Source organism: Oenanthe melanoleuca, chromosome 1A (assembly GCF_029582105.1).
Source record: "Oenanthe melanoleuca isolate GR-GAL-2019-014 chromosome 1A, OMel1.0, whole genome shotgun sequence".
Classification (NCBI taxonomy): domain Eukaryota; kingdom Metazoa; phylum Chordata; class Aves; order Passeriformes; family Muscicapidae; genus Oenanthe; species Oenanthe melanoleuca.
The window spans coordinates 11461733-11474908 of record NC_079334.1 but is presented as its reverse complement, the minus strand read 5'-3'; the positions used below and the strand labels follow the sequence as shown (position 1 = coordinate 11474908).

At 41.8% G+C, this 13176-nt stretch overlaps 1 long non-coding RNA gene across 1 annotated transcript in view; it reads left to right on the top strand.

The window, feature by feature from the left end:
• Positions 1 to 13176, top strand: part of LOC130266359 (uncharacterized) — a 96741-nt gene that overhangs the window by 15905 nt on the left and 67660 nt on the right. Inside the window, exons 3-4 of the long non-coding RNA XR_008842850.1 lie at positions 1306 to 1484; positions 6266 to 6444. This is a non-coding gene — a long non-coding RNA (uncharacterized LOC130266359). The remainder of the gene's footprint in view (positions 1 to 1305; positions 1485 to 6265; positions 6445 to 13176) is intronic.

Sequence of the window (13176 nt, the reverse complement as noted above, 5' to 3'; positions counted from 1 at the left end):
TCAGGTGAGATCTGCATTTGTGCTATAGCCTGACAGTTTAATCAAGATACAAATTTAGAAACAAATCAGCACTGTCTTTAATATAGTGCCTCTAAATCCATGGTAATTTGTACCAGACCTCGGTAACAGGAAAGGATTGCCGTTTCATGCTACCAATACCAGTGGGTGTTGCTCCCCAGCTGCATCTTGTAAGAGAAGATGCAAGAGAAATTAAAGGATCCCCACATGCATTTTTCTGTAATGTACCTTTTGCAGAGTACGAGGTTGATGGAAAATTCCCTAGAATTCAGTGTGCGAGCCGGCTGTAAATAGTGCCATATGTTCTGCGCGCTTTAACTCCTACCTTTTGAGAGCACTGGGCACTGGTTTCTAAGTCAGCTTTCTTTACTTTATAGTTTTAAAACGTTTAAAAAACGTGAAAGCTTGTACTCTACAAACTCAGAACAGGGAGGGGAGAGCTCAAGTGCTGCTGGTGCCTACCCTGGCTGCCTCGGGACTCTCCCAGAGGCCTGTTTCGGGGAGCTCTGCTGTGCCAGGACGTCCCTTGCAGCACGAGCTCGTCCCTGCGCGCTTCGCTCCAGCGTATCCGAGCTATAGGCTGAGGCTGTGTGCGCTGGCAGCACAGATGGAGTGTGCTCTCATTAGGACTGTTTGTTGCCTGTTGGAACACACAGCATATTTCTACCGTGGCATCAACAGTTTCTAAGAACTGAGGTCAAAATAAACAGGTTGCAGTTGGATTCAGGAATAGTCTGGGAAACAACTTAAAATTCCCTGCTTAGGCATAACCATATTCCTAGATAGGTGGGTAAAAAGGCATTCTTGCAGCAAGGGCTCATCTGAATTGATGTGTAGTGTGTGCAGACCAGTGTGGAGTTGCAGGAGCATAGCCAGAAAATTCTCTCCAGATTTTCTACAGATTTACATATTCTACAGAATTCTGCACAGGTATGCAGAATTGACCTTATTTTAAATAAATGAGCAAATTTAAGCACAGCACTCCTGCACTGTTTCTCCCGGTCTTTGTAGTGCTTGAGCAAAGTGAGAGTGATGTCCTCATGCCCATTTGGAAGGTGCCTGTTTTCACCAGGCCTCGGCCTCCTGTGCAGGATGTTGCTGAAGGCTCCAGCATGTGCGGGCTCTGTGTAGGAGCAAAGCTGGGCTGCTGGCAGACAACCTCTGGCAAGCTTCCTGGAAGCTGCTTTGAGTTCCTATTGCCCCAAACTCCCCACCCCACCCTTTCCCTGGGGATTAGTGCTTCCTCAGCAGAACCTGCACCTGAGCTGCCTCTTTGCAAACCCACAGGTCCAGCTCTGGCCCTCAGAAGGGCGTCACTCACTGCGGAGCTGCTGCAGCACCCGAGGTCTGAACCCGTGGATTCAGCATGGAGAGCCCTCATCTCCAGCAGCCAGGTGGAACAGACTGCTGGGAAAAGGGACTTTGGTGTGTGACAGCGAGATTCACCAGTGCCCCTTCCACCACTGGTAAGTATTTACAGGATCAGCCCATACACACACTCACATTCCAGGTGACAGCCTGGCCCCACAGGCATGAGTGAGTTTTAGCCAGGAATATCAGTGAATGCAGGATTTAATTTGTAGTGTTTAAAAAGCCAGCAAAATTTTATGAAACAGGACAAATACTTGTGATGATTTTGGCTTGAGTAGAGATGTTAATAGATTTGCTTACTTACAGAATCAGCAACAGTCACTTGTAAGGGTTTACTTATATCTACATGTTCACAGTTCATTTGCAGCCGAAGGAACTGTCCTGTTTGTTGAGCTGCAAACACACAAAGGTTTAGCAATCTGCCAGATGTTAGAAAATGTTCTCATGGGATTTGGGGTTTTTTGGGCAGGGAGGGTTAAATCTAATTCTAGCTTTGGTGGTTAAAATTTTTAAAAAAGTAATTTTTTCCTTTTCAGAAATGAAACATTATTAAGCTGTATGGTATGCGTAACAGTAAATGGCTAATACAGATAGGTGTAGGGGAGAAGTGAAAAGAGGTGTCAAAAGAATTATGAAAATTTTGAAGACTGATATGGAAAGATGTGCATAATTCTCTAAAAGAAAGGATGAAAAAGAAAGCCTTCCCATATTCTTTGCTGCTACCAGTTTACAGCTCTTGCCATTCTTACTTCCCATGGCATGAGGCGTTCAGTGGTCTGTGTTAACAACCACAGGAATAACATTATCATCCCTTACTTTTCTACACTGACAGGGAAGCAGCATTCCTAGAATACCTTGTTTATGGGATGATCTTACTGTCTCCACGAGGTTTTCTTGGTTCTTGCTGCTGTTCTCCATATGCCTTTACACACAGTTTGTGTGTAACAATGTGCCTTTCCATCCTTGACCCTGGCAGGTCTTGTGCAGCCTCATTCATCCTGACCCACCACCTCTTCCCTGCTCACAGACAGCTGCTGAGTCTCAAGCTCTTCACTGACTGTGAATGCAGTTGGGAACACTCTCCTCCCCCCCACTTTTAAGTTGGCTCTCAAAGCCCATCGCAGATGGTCTGTACCTCATACATAATAAAGATTTTTTTTCTTCTGAGGCGGGTTTCTGTGAATGTGAGAGGCAGACAGTCTGGCAAGCTTAGACCTGTGTTTTTATATTTTTTTCTAAGTGAGCCTTGAGGGATTTGTTTGCCATAATTTGAAACCCCTTAATAGCTTATGGAGATCAGTAATATCTTGGTTCCAGAGGCTGGAACCTGATTTGTCCATGTGATATTTTCTAAGGGGAAATTATACACATTGGCAAAATGGAGTTAGGGCCCAGCTGGACAAAACAAAGAAATTAAGCAGAAGCATTCCAGGAACTAAAGCAGTTGTTTTAGGAAGGTAGGTTTCTAATAAGAGTGTGGTGGATTTGTGCTAACTGTGTGTGTGAGCTGTTTTGGCGTCACCTGTTACATCTGTGTATTTCAAACCACTTGTAAGATTTGTTTCAGTGAGTTCCCTCTGTCCTATTTTCAGACTTCAGCAGTAAAGTCTGTGTACCAAAATGTCCCCAGGACCTCATGTAAGAGCCTGAGAAGCGTTTTCAAAATGTCAGATAGTTTGGGTTCTAGATAGCTCAACACCACTGCTTCTTAGTTCCCTTGTTTGGTTGTATTGGTGGTGTTATGCTCTGCATTCCAGTAGCCATAAAAACAGGTCCATGTGTGGAAATCTGCTTCATGGGCCAGGCTGCCAGTGGGCTCTGGGTTTCTGTTCTGCATGGAAGCTGCAGCAGGGCTCTTCCTGATCTCCACTGTGCTTTGGGAGCTGAAAATGTAGAACATATGCGGGAGGAATGTAATGGAAATACATTTATATCGACAGTTTCAGCAGTGGTTTTTACCCCAGTGAGAAAAGATATGTCAAGATGAGATATGGAATTGTATGTTTTAAAAGATAAGAAAAAACGTCCTAAACTAAATTGGATTTTGTTATGATGAGCAAAAATTTTTAACAGGTATTTCACTACTTTGTTGTACATGTTAAATGCTGCGTGTTGGTGTGTGCGTGTGTGTGTGTTGTTACTCATTGTATAGAAGCAATTAAGTCCAAAACCAACTCATGAACTGTAGAGTATTTGCTAAAATTCTTTGGTGTTCAATTGTCTGAAGCTCTTGGCTATCAGAGGGAAAGAAGTCCCACGAGTGTCAGATAAGACACTTGTCCAGGGCCTGAAGGGTGTCAAGAATAAGGGTCTCTGGGAAGTGAACAAAGCAAATAAAATCTTTTGAGAAGAGATGAGCTCCAGAGAACATTCCAGTTAGGCAGCAGTGGTCAGCAGCACAGGGCAGTGATTGGTTCATCCTTCAGAGTGGAAGGACCTTGGGAGGCATCTAGTCCAGCCACCTGCTCAAAGCTGGGCCAGCTGAGACCAGGTGGCTCTAGGTTTTATTCAGTTAGGTCATGAAAGCCTCCAAGCATGGAGACTGCACAGCATCTCTGTGCAGCCCCTTCCACTGCTCGACTGACTTCATGGCAGAAAGGTTTTCCATTGTTTCTAACTTGAACCTTTCGTATTTCAAATTCTGTCTGTTGTCTCTTGATCTCCCACCACGCCCCTCTGTGAGTAACCTAGCTCTGGCTTCTGCTAGCCCCTGTTGGGTGTGGAGAGGCTGTCAGCAGAGCCTGCTTAGGTCCCTTAGCCCCTTCTCACAGGGCTGATGGTCATGCTGGGGGTCTCTCTCATCCTGCCTACACAGCAGTATCGCTCAGCAGGCTGAGGAGTGGCCTCTGGAGACAGTGCTGGGGCTGACCCATGCTGTCCCATGGGCTGCTGGCACCAGGACAGGCGGGTGGCTCCTTGAGAAACACATCACTCTTGTCCAGCCCCCTTAAGGGGTGTGGGTATTTTTGCTGACCATCAGCTGGAAGCAGTGCCAGGAGCTGATGTTGTTGGCTGGCCTTGGCCTTCACAGCAAATTCCTGGATTAATTGCTAATTTCAGGTATTATAGAAAAATATTAACTTGGATTTGAAAATCATGTCATAGTTTAAATGCTAGAAGATGTTAAAGCACTGTAGAGTTTCTTTGAAGAGTGGTTTTTGAGCTGCTGAGATATAGGTTTTAAGCATAAAACACAAAAGTTAGAGATACTTAATCTTAAACATTGTTAGGTGTCATGTAATTGCATAACTGCAGAACCCAAGACTTTAAGAACAATACTGAGCATCATGAATTTGTGATTTGATTTTAAAGTAAAGCAACATCAATAAGATCAAGAGTCTGCTGCTTTTGTAAAGCAAATGTTCATGTAAGAGGGGTTTTTTCAAATAGTGAACCACGTCTGTAAAGTTCTGAAATGATAGCTGCTCTTATGTGCTCGTCTGCTTAGCACAGTAATTAAAGTATACATTAATGCTCTGAGACACATGTTTAGTAGTATGGATTGAAATTAATCACCCTGTCCCTATAGAAATTGCTTGATGAATCCAACAGCATATGTGTTGCTGTAGAAATCTGTGAATTTGTGTATTGTACATGGGTACAGTTACATTAAGTATTTAATATGTTTTATTAAATGTAAATACAAAAATACATTTAATTTTATTAACGAGATACGGAGTGGGGTTGTTTATATTACATATTTATCCAGTGTGGGACATGCATTTTTACAGGTAAAACTTGCACTGTGATAACAACTAAAGATGCTCCAGTACTGCTTAAGGAGTCTTTGAGGTGCCTGCAAGCATCGTGTGAGCAGGGCAGAAGGAATTCCTGCCTCTGTGAGGTGTGGCTCACCCAGGGCCAGGCTGGCACATCCACAACGGGTCCCTCGTGCAGCACCGGGTGCAGGACAGGCTTGTGCCGAGCTGAGCTGTGCAGAGGAGGCCTTTGGCTGCTGGGAGAGAGTAGAAATTCTGCAGCCACTGATGAGTTTTATCTTAGATTTAAGCTTGCAATGTCGGTTCCATCTCCAGCTTGGACATGGGACACAGTTGTCCTGAGGAAGTCTCCAGGGTGAGTTTACAGCCTGTGCAATTACCAAGTGAGCTGCCACCTCAGCCTGTACCATGGCTACTCTGCCAGCCAGAAAAACTTGGTGATAAATATTCCACAAGATGCTTGGGAGGCCGTGATGTCACCCCTACACCGGCCAGTTCACTGGGTCAGGTTTGCTCTGTCATTTTATGGGCTGTGTGACGTGGAAGTCAAAGAGCAGGTGCGGGTCCTTCCTGCTGCACTGAAATGCACGCAGTGTGCAGATCAAAGCACTGCTCTGTCCCTTGTCCCAGTGCAGGGAACTGCTCTGCTTCCCCAGCCTGTGCAGGGAGCAGCTGGAGAGCTGCTGCTTTTCCTGGTGGCACAGGACAGTGTCCTGACAAAGAGCACCACTCCGTGCAGTGCCGTCGGGAAGCTCATGGGTTGAGAGAGAGGAGCCGCGAGCGGCACAAAAAGAACAAACTCCTTGTCTGGGGATTGTTTGAGAATCGCTGCCCTTGCGAATTTAAAATATACACAAAAAATTTCTTGTTCTTCCCTGCTTACAACTCCAACATAGGACCCAGTTAAAAAAAAAGGTTGTTTTTGCAAAACTCTGACTTCTTTACTCTCACTGGTCTACATACCTCTTTGTGTGTTCAAGACCTAAACGCACTGTGCAGGCAGTCTTTCTCTTACAGCTAATTGATATCCTGCCCCAGAGTTACAAAAGCAGAGAAAAGAAAACCCTTACATTTACTTACAGACATTTACTGCTTAAGTTGATACATATTTGCCTGTTTCTGGGTGGTGAAAGTTTTTATTTTTATTATTTTTGCAGCATATCAGCCTGGATGTAGTCACCCTGTCAGGAGTGTAAAATTTACAGAAGAAATTATTTTAGCACTGGAAAAGCTCTTACTCATCTGAACCACATTCAAAATGCATGTTGAAAGTGGCCAAGCAGAAGTTCACCATCCCACTGTCTGCAGGACTCCTGCAGATCTTCTGAAGCTTAAGGTAATATTAAAAATAAAGAACAACTTAGTTGCAATGTAGAAGCTGGTGCAAAGTGTGAAGGTATAATTCTAGGGCAGAGTATCCTGTTTGTGCGTTGACCCTTGTCTGTGGGAGCAATGGCATTGTTAGAAAATTTCAATGCAATATTTATTTAAATAATCAAAGCAGAAAGAACAACTTGAATTAAATATATATAAATATACATATATATAAAGAAATTGCTTAGTATTAAAAAATGAAAGAATGTATTATGTTTTCTTTATTCTTTTGAAAATATATGTCAAAGTACAGCAGTGTTTAACTATGAAAAATAAGTGTTAGGGAAAGTAGGAACCACTGAGTAGGACAATGTATTTTGTCTTGCTTAGCTCCTGAGAAATAGCTGCAATATTTGCACTTTGTGCAGTTTATGCCATTGCTTGTCCTTAGTGCTTTTGGTTTGTGTTCTGTAGTGATGACCATTATCTTACGTTCTGTGAATTAAACTCTTGCAGTGTATTTCCTTATTTCTCTGTCAATGTAGAATAGGCAGCTGGGGTGTCATCATGATCCCTTCTCTGTGATTGTAGTCATAGGATTTTATATAAAGAGCATTTTCCAGAGGCTATCAGTATGTTCTCTTATACAAGAGTTTTTTTCTCTGGCTTGTTTTAGGTCAAATATGTAACTAAAACACATTCCAGAAACTTTGTTTTCTAAACAAAGTTCGTTTTGGGCACAGTTGTTACTGTTGCAGGTGTTCACATCCAGGGCAGTATAAAATGCTGCTTATGACAAAGGACAAATAATGGAATGCTCACTTTGTAGCCTCAGGAATTTGGCCTGGACCTACAAACAGACATTATTTTTCATTTGTGTATAGACAGACAAGTTTATAAATAAGACAGAAATGGGCATAAGCGTTATTGCAGCCTTTGGAGCTCATCTTTCTTGTAAGAATCAAAGAGAATATTTGTGGTAGAATGCACAGTAATAAATGTGGGGGAATCAGCAGCATGCAGATTCATTTGTTTATTTATTTATTGAATCTGCTTATGCTCTATCCTCCCATCATCTGTGCCTCTGCAATAAAGGAAAAGCATGCTTGTTTTCTCTCTTTGCTATCACTCCAAATGCTGTAGATAAGAACGCTAGCTGGACACAAGTACCACACTGTGCACCCCAGAACACCAGAGGTATTAATGAACACAGGCAAAGACTTGTGTAACCATTACATCAGTGTCCTATTTCTGGAAATGACTACTGTAAATTACCATTTGGCTGAGGAATCCATCATGCTGATCTGGAGCCTGCATGGCCCAACTGGGGATTACATCAAGCACATGAAAAAGCTGCCCAGGAATCCTGGCACAGAATGATATTATTTTGTTTTGCATAGGAAACCTGTGTGTTCATGCATACATGTATATAAATATGTAAAGTGGTTTGGGTTGCCTGTGTCTGAGGGCAGAGCCCTGTATGTGGCAGACCTTTTAACTTCAGGGGTTGTACATTTTTTATGTCAGCTCTGAGGCAATTGAGATGAGTTGAAATGTCAGTCTTGGAGGGTCACTGGTGTGAGAGTTGTCACAACAGAGTTTCTCTGAGGCCCCTTAGAGAATCTATGATTTGATTCCTCTCACAGTTTGATCAAAACCAGCTTGTGTTAATTGGCTGTGTAGACCATTTATCTCTGCAATTCCTGGGATCACGAGTTTGGGGCTGTGTATCTGATGAAAAGGTACTTGGGGCTCAGGAGTTTTGAGGCCTTTAATAATTATCTAGAGGTATGACCTCTGTTGAGGAAATGTTACCGGTTTGATGATTTTTGTCTTGGTTTATGTCTTTAGTTAGTGACAGCAGTGTTTAAAACCTGAGATCTGTGTGTCTATATATTTTACATTGAATTTAAAACACAAATATCATAAGAATCTTCTTTTTAAAAATGGAGAGAAAGGAAAAAATATCAGTCTGGTTGAGAGGTGGTTGTTCTTATAAAGAAAACAGTGAGTTATTACTGCTACCTCTGACATATCTAAGTCTAGTAATACATGTACCTCTTTAGGACTAGACCTCAGAATAAATTGCAAGATCAGAAATGAAATTAAAATCTTCTAAAACTTGATCCTCATGTATTTTTAAGGAAGTGGTCTATTCCAAGAACTCTAATGTATGAAGTCTTGTTAAGATTAAAGTCTCTGGAGGGTGAAGTTCATTTTTTGAGGAAGAAACCCAGTTAACAATAAAATCAGGTAATACCCAATGATATTGTCACAAATAATTAAAATAAATTTGTAATCAGTGTGTGCAATAAATAATAGCTGAGAGGAAAGGCTGACTTCCATGCTTACTAAATTGCTTGGAAGTTAATTTGGACGTGTTCAGGTGAATAAAGAGGTTTGGTTGTGTGGGATTATTTCTTTCTCAGCTGCAGTTTTCTTTGTAATTCCACAAGAAATGGAATAATTTGGGCTTGTCAGACCCGCCTGTGAAAAGCAGATGCCCTTGTACACAAATGATCTTCACTGAGGTGGTGAGCAATGAATACAGAGAATGGGCAGTGCAGTTGCTCCAATATTAAACTGCTCTTGCCAGTCTTTCAAGCTGGATTTCTTTCCAGCCCTCAGGAAATGACTGATAATCCTTTTTTCTTTGTTTTTTCCCAGAGAAGGAATGTGCTGAGGTAGAAATCCAGTATGTAACATAAAGATTAATACATATCCAAAAGTTAGATAATTGTAAAGGTATTGACTTTCTCCAACTAAAATGAGAATAGTAAAAGAAGGGAAGTTACTTGTGAGAGAGCCTGATTGCCTCTCACTGTTGTTTTCTGTTCCTTAGAATATTGCCAAATTTAAAATATTTGGGGTGAACTTTCAGTGCTGAGTATATTATTCAGATTTGCTGCCATAGGCAAGTTCAGTCATAACAGTTTGCTTTTCCTGAGCAGAGGACAGCCTTTCCTTTGGCGTCTTTTAAATTCTGAGAACTTTGTGCTTTAACTATAACCGTTTTCTTCTCTAAAGAAAATCTTCATTTGTGCAGTCAGCTGGCTGATTCAATCTCCAGCTGAAAAATGATCACGAGATGAGTGTATGTTCTTTAGAATTCAGTCCTGTTTCTGATGGGCTTTAAAAAGCGCCGACAGCTTTAGTTAAACGCAGCAGTGGTTTTCAGTATGTGGCTCTTTGTCTCTGTACAGGATTCCTGTGCAGGAGGTCCTGTGAGAAAAAGCTCTATCAAACAGTGGGAAAAAAAGAAATATTATTTTAAGATTTTAAGGAATAAAAAGAACTGGCAAGAAGTAGCATAAGAGAATGCTTAAACTCTTTGGGTAACCAGGAGAGAGGTAGAACAGGAGTAATGTTAATTTAGAGTATTCTGGGCAAACCATGATCTTTATTGAAGACTTTGGTATATGTCTTATGTTCTTAATTTTTCTTAAATGTAATATTTTTTAATTACTACACAGGTAACCAGGTACTTTCGTAGTCTCATAATATTATTTTGCTATTTCCAAAAACTTGCTTATATTAGTAATCACTTAAACCAAATTTTTAAATAAACAGTGATTAACATTTGTGAATTCTTATCCCTGGAAACTCCATACCCAACTAAAGCAGAACTGAGAGAGAGAGATAGATAGACAGATAGATAGATAGATAGATAGATAGATAGATAGATAGATAGAAAGACATCAAATAAGTTGATATTCCTGTATTTAAAGCACCTAGAGGCATAATTTCTCTGTAAGTGATGAAATGAGATGGGTAGGTTTCCCCACCTACTTTACAAACCTGCTCTGGGTGGAAGGGGAGTTTCTGGAAATGCCTGTATCCTCATCAGGTATGGTGAGTGCCCACTCCTGGACATCCCATGGCTAGCAGGTTGAAGAAGTCCCAGGAGATGAACCACAGGCCCACATTGCTTGGAACTGGAGCCAGTGCCTGTTACACTAGCTGGGAAAAGGTGTGCTGTTTTTAACACGGCAGTTTCAGGACACCTCTGGTCAGTCTTTAAATTTTCCTTTAGATTGAACCACAGGATCCCAGAACCATGGAGTGGGTTGTGTTGGAAAGGACCTTAAAGACCATCCAGTTTCATTCTCATGCCATGGGCAGGGACACTTTCCACTGTCCCAGGTTCCTCCAAGCCTCATCCAGCCTGGCCTTTGACACTTGCAGGAATGGGGCAGCCACAATTTCTCTGGGCAACCTGTGCCAGGGCCTCACCATCCTTACAGGGAATAATTTCTTACCAATATCCCATCTAACCCTGCCCTCTGTCAGTGTGAAGTCATTCCCCCTTTTCCTGTCCCTTCTCTGTCTTCAGGTGGACTGAGATGGAGGACACTGGCTTTTTAAGAAACCCAGTTCAGATGCTGAGTAAAACTCAACCAGTTCTGTGGTCTTTGTCTCCCTTGTCTCACATTTTCAAAGACTTCTGGCACTTCTAGCCCAATGTGTCTGTCAGGGGATTGTATCTATTCTTGAGACAGGCAGCAGAATAGGAAAAGCTGGAATGCTAAAGGAAGGTAGCAGAGCCCTTTTGCAATAATATCTGGTATTCTTTGATCAAACCTAGGCATGCAATACTCAGGATATGATTCTTATATTTGGTTGACGTTTTAATTTTTTGGTTTTTTTTTTTTTTTTTTTTTTTTTTTTTTTTTGTTTGTTTTTAATGGGAGGGAACTGCTTGTGCTCTGTGAATGCACACTGTTGTTGAAAAGTAAATTTTAAGGACATGGTGTTTTCAGTGTAAATGTGGAGCTGCTGGTCTCTGCCACACAGACTGCCCTAAATTCATAAGTTATGCAGCATTACTACAAATACTGCTTGTAGGATAGTAGTTTAATGAAAGTACAGTGTATCTTTCTCCCATTTCTAGATATGGTGTAGCAGCCTGACATGATCAGTCAGTACCATGTGACCACTCAGGTGTCTTTGAAGAGCTTCACAAATCACAGGCAAGTTTAGGTATCCTGAGCTGGTTGATGTATGCATGTATAAAGCTGGTTTCATACAGCCTGGATTTGAGCAATTACCACCCTCTCTGCTCTTTCTTTCTTTTTTTTTTTTTTTTTTTTTTTTTTTTAAATTTCAGGAATAATTTTTTAGTAAGGAAATACTGTGTCCACAAAATTCAGATATAGTAAACTTCATTAAACAATCATTTAAAAAAGGCATGAAAGACTAAATAATTTTATGTGCATGTAGATTTAATTGTAATGGCTGTGCCATGTATTATTCTCAGACTCTGGAATGAGGCATAGCAACTGACATAACTTGCTTTGAGTATTCCCTGGATTAAAAATTCTTGCTGTTTGGATTCTGTCATGAAATGGTTGGCATCCCAACAGTCATGACAAGTGTATATGTTGGCAAGGAATTAAAAATGGTGGTGCCTCTGAAGTTTAGCAGGAGGTTTCCTGCCTGGGGATGGCAGGCAGTTGTAGCTGTTACAAATGCCATTCCCTTGTCTGCATTGCAGCTCATTTCTGAAACAAAGCGAGCTTGGGCACATGTTCCACTTTGTAATAGGAACTGCTACATTTGGTTTTCTTTGAGTCTTCTCTGACACTGGAGTCTTCATGTGCCACTTCTCTTTTTTTTTTACTTGTTGTTTTGTTAATAAATCAAATCTGACTACAAGATCTCTCTGCCTCTAAACCACAGTAAGGGCTGCTTGAAAAAGCGTGAGCCTCCCAAATTTTTTACCCTCAAGAGGAAATAACTGATTTTTTTGTTTGTCTTTGATCCAGTCTCATCAATGCAATTTTCCTTCTTCAAACAATTGAGCCTGTAGTTCATTATAGTGCAAGACCGGAACCCTTCTATTACCTTATTTTTAGCAACAATTAAATCGAGCCTTAAAACTGCATTTGCAAAAAGAAAGGCCAGCACCAGTCCCAAATCTTAGAGCTCAGCTCTTAAAATTTGCTCTCTCTGAGGCTTCAAGAGGGACGGCAGCAAATTGAATCCCAGCACTTCGCTCTCCTGGATGTGAGTGTCATTAGCTGGTGTGGCTTGGTGGTATTTGTGGCCAAATGAAGCATTTGTGGCAGCCTCCTGGACCTGCCTGGATGTGCCACCTGTACTGGGAATCCTTCCTCCAGCCCTGAGTTGAGGGTGCAGGGTCAGAGAGCACCAGGATGCCTCAGGCAGGTGTATCTGTGCTGGAGACTCAGCCTGGGACAGTGAGGAGGTCCCACCTTCCAAGCCCCCTCCCAGCATCAAGGACATGGGGTGCTCTGCTCCTGTGGGGTTGAGCATCTTCCCAGAGCACAGCCTCTGACTATTTGTCAGAGCTTATGTACATGATTAAAACATAAGTTCCCTTCAGCTTATGGAGCTTAGAAGCTCTTAGAGGCATGAATTAGTGCAGAGACAGGTTGTGTCTGCTGCAGAGTCAAGTAGCTGTGCTCCAGAAGAGAGAAGTTGTTTTGCCAGGAAGTTTGTTGGGATCAAGCATTGCCTCCAGAATTTCTCAACCAAGAATGTTTATCTGCAGTTGGGACTGAAGGACACTATTACTTCTTTGTAAGACATCTACCATTAGAGAATATTGTTGTTTTCTTAAACTTGGCTGGTAGAAGTCCAGGAAAAGAAATTCACTACTTAGGCAGGACAGAGGTGAAGAGATTTGGAAGTGTCTGCCAAACTTGTGAGAGCAAACTCTTGTCACAGTGACTGTGGGAGCCCAACTGGAACTTAGAAAGAGGAGCATAGTTTGAAACACTGGATACTTTAC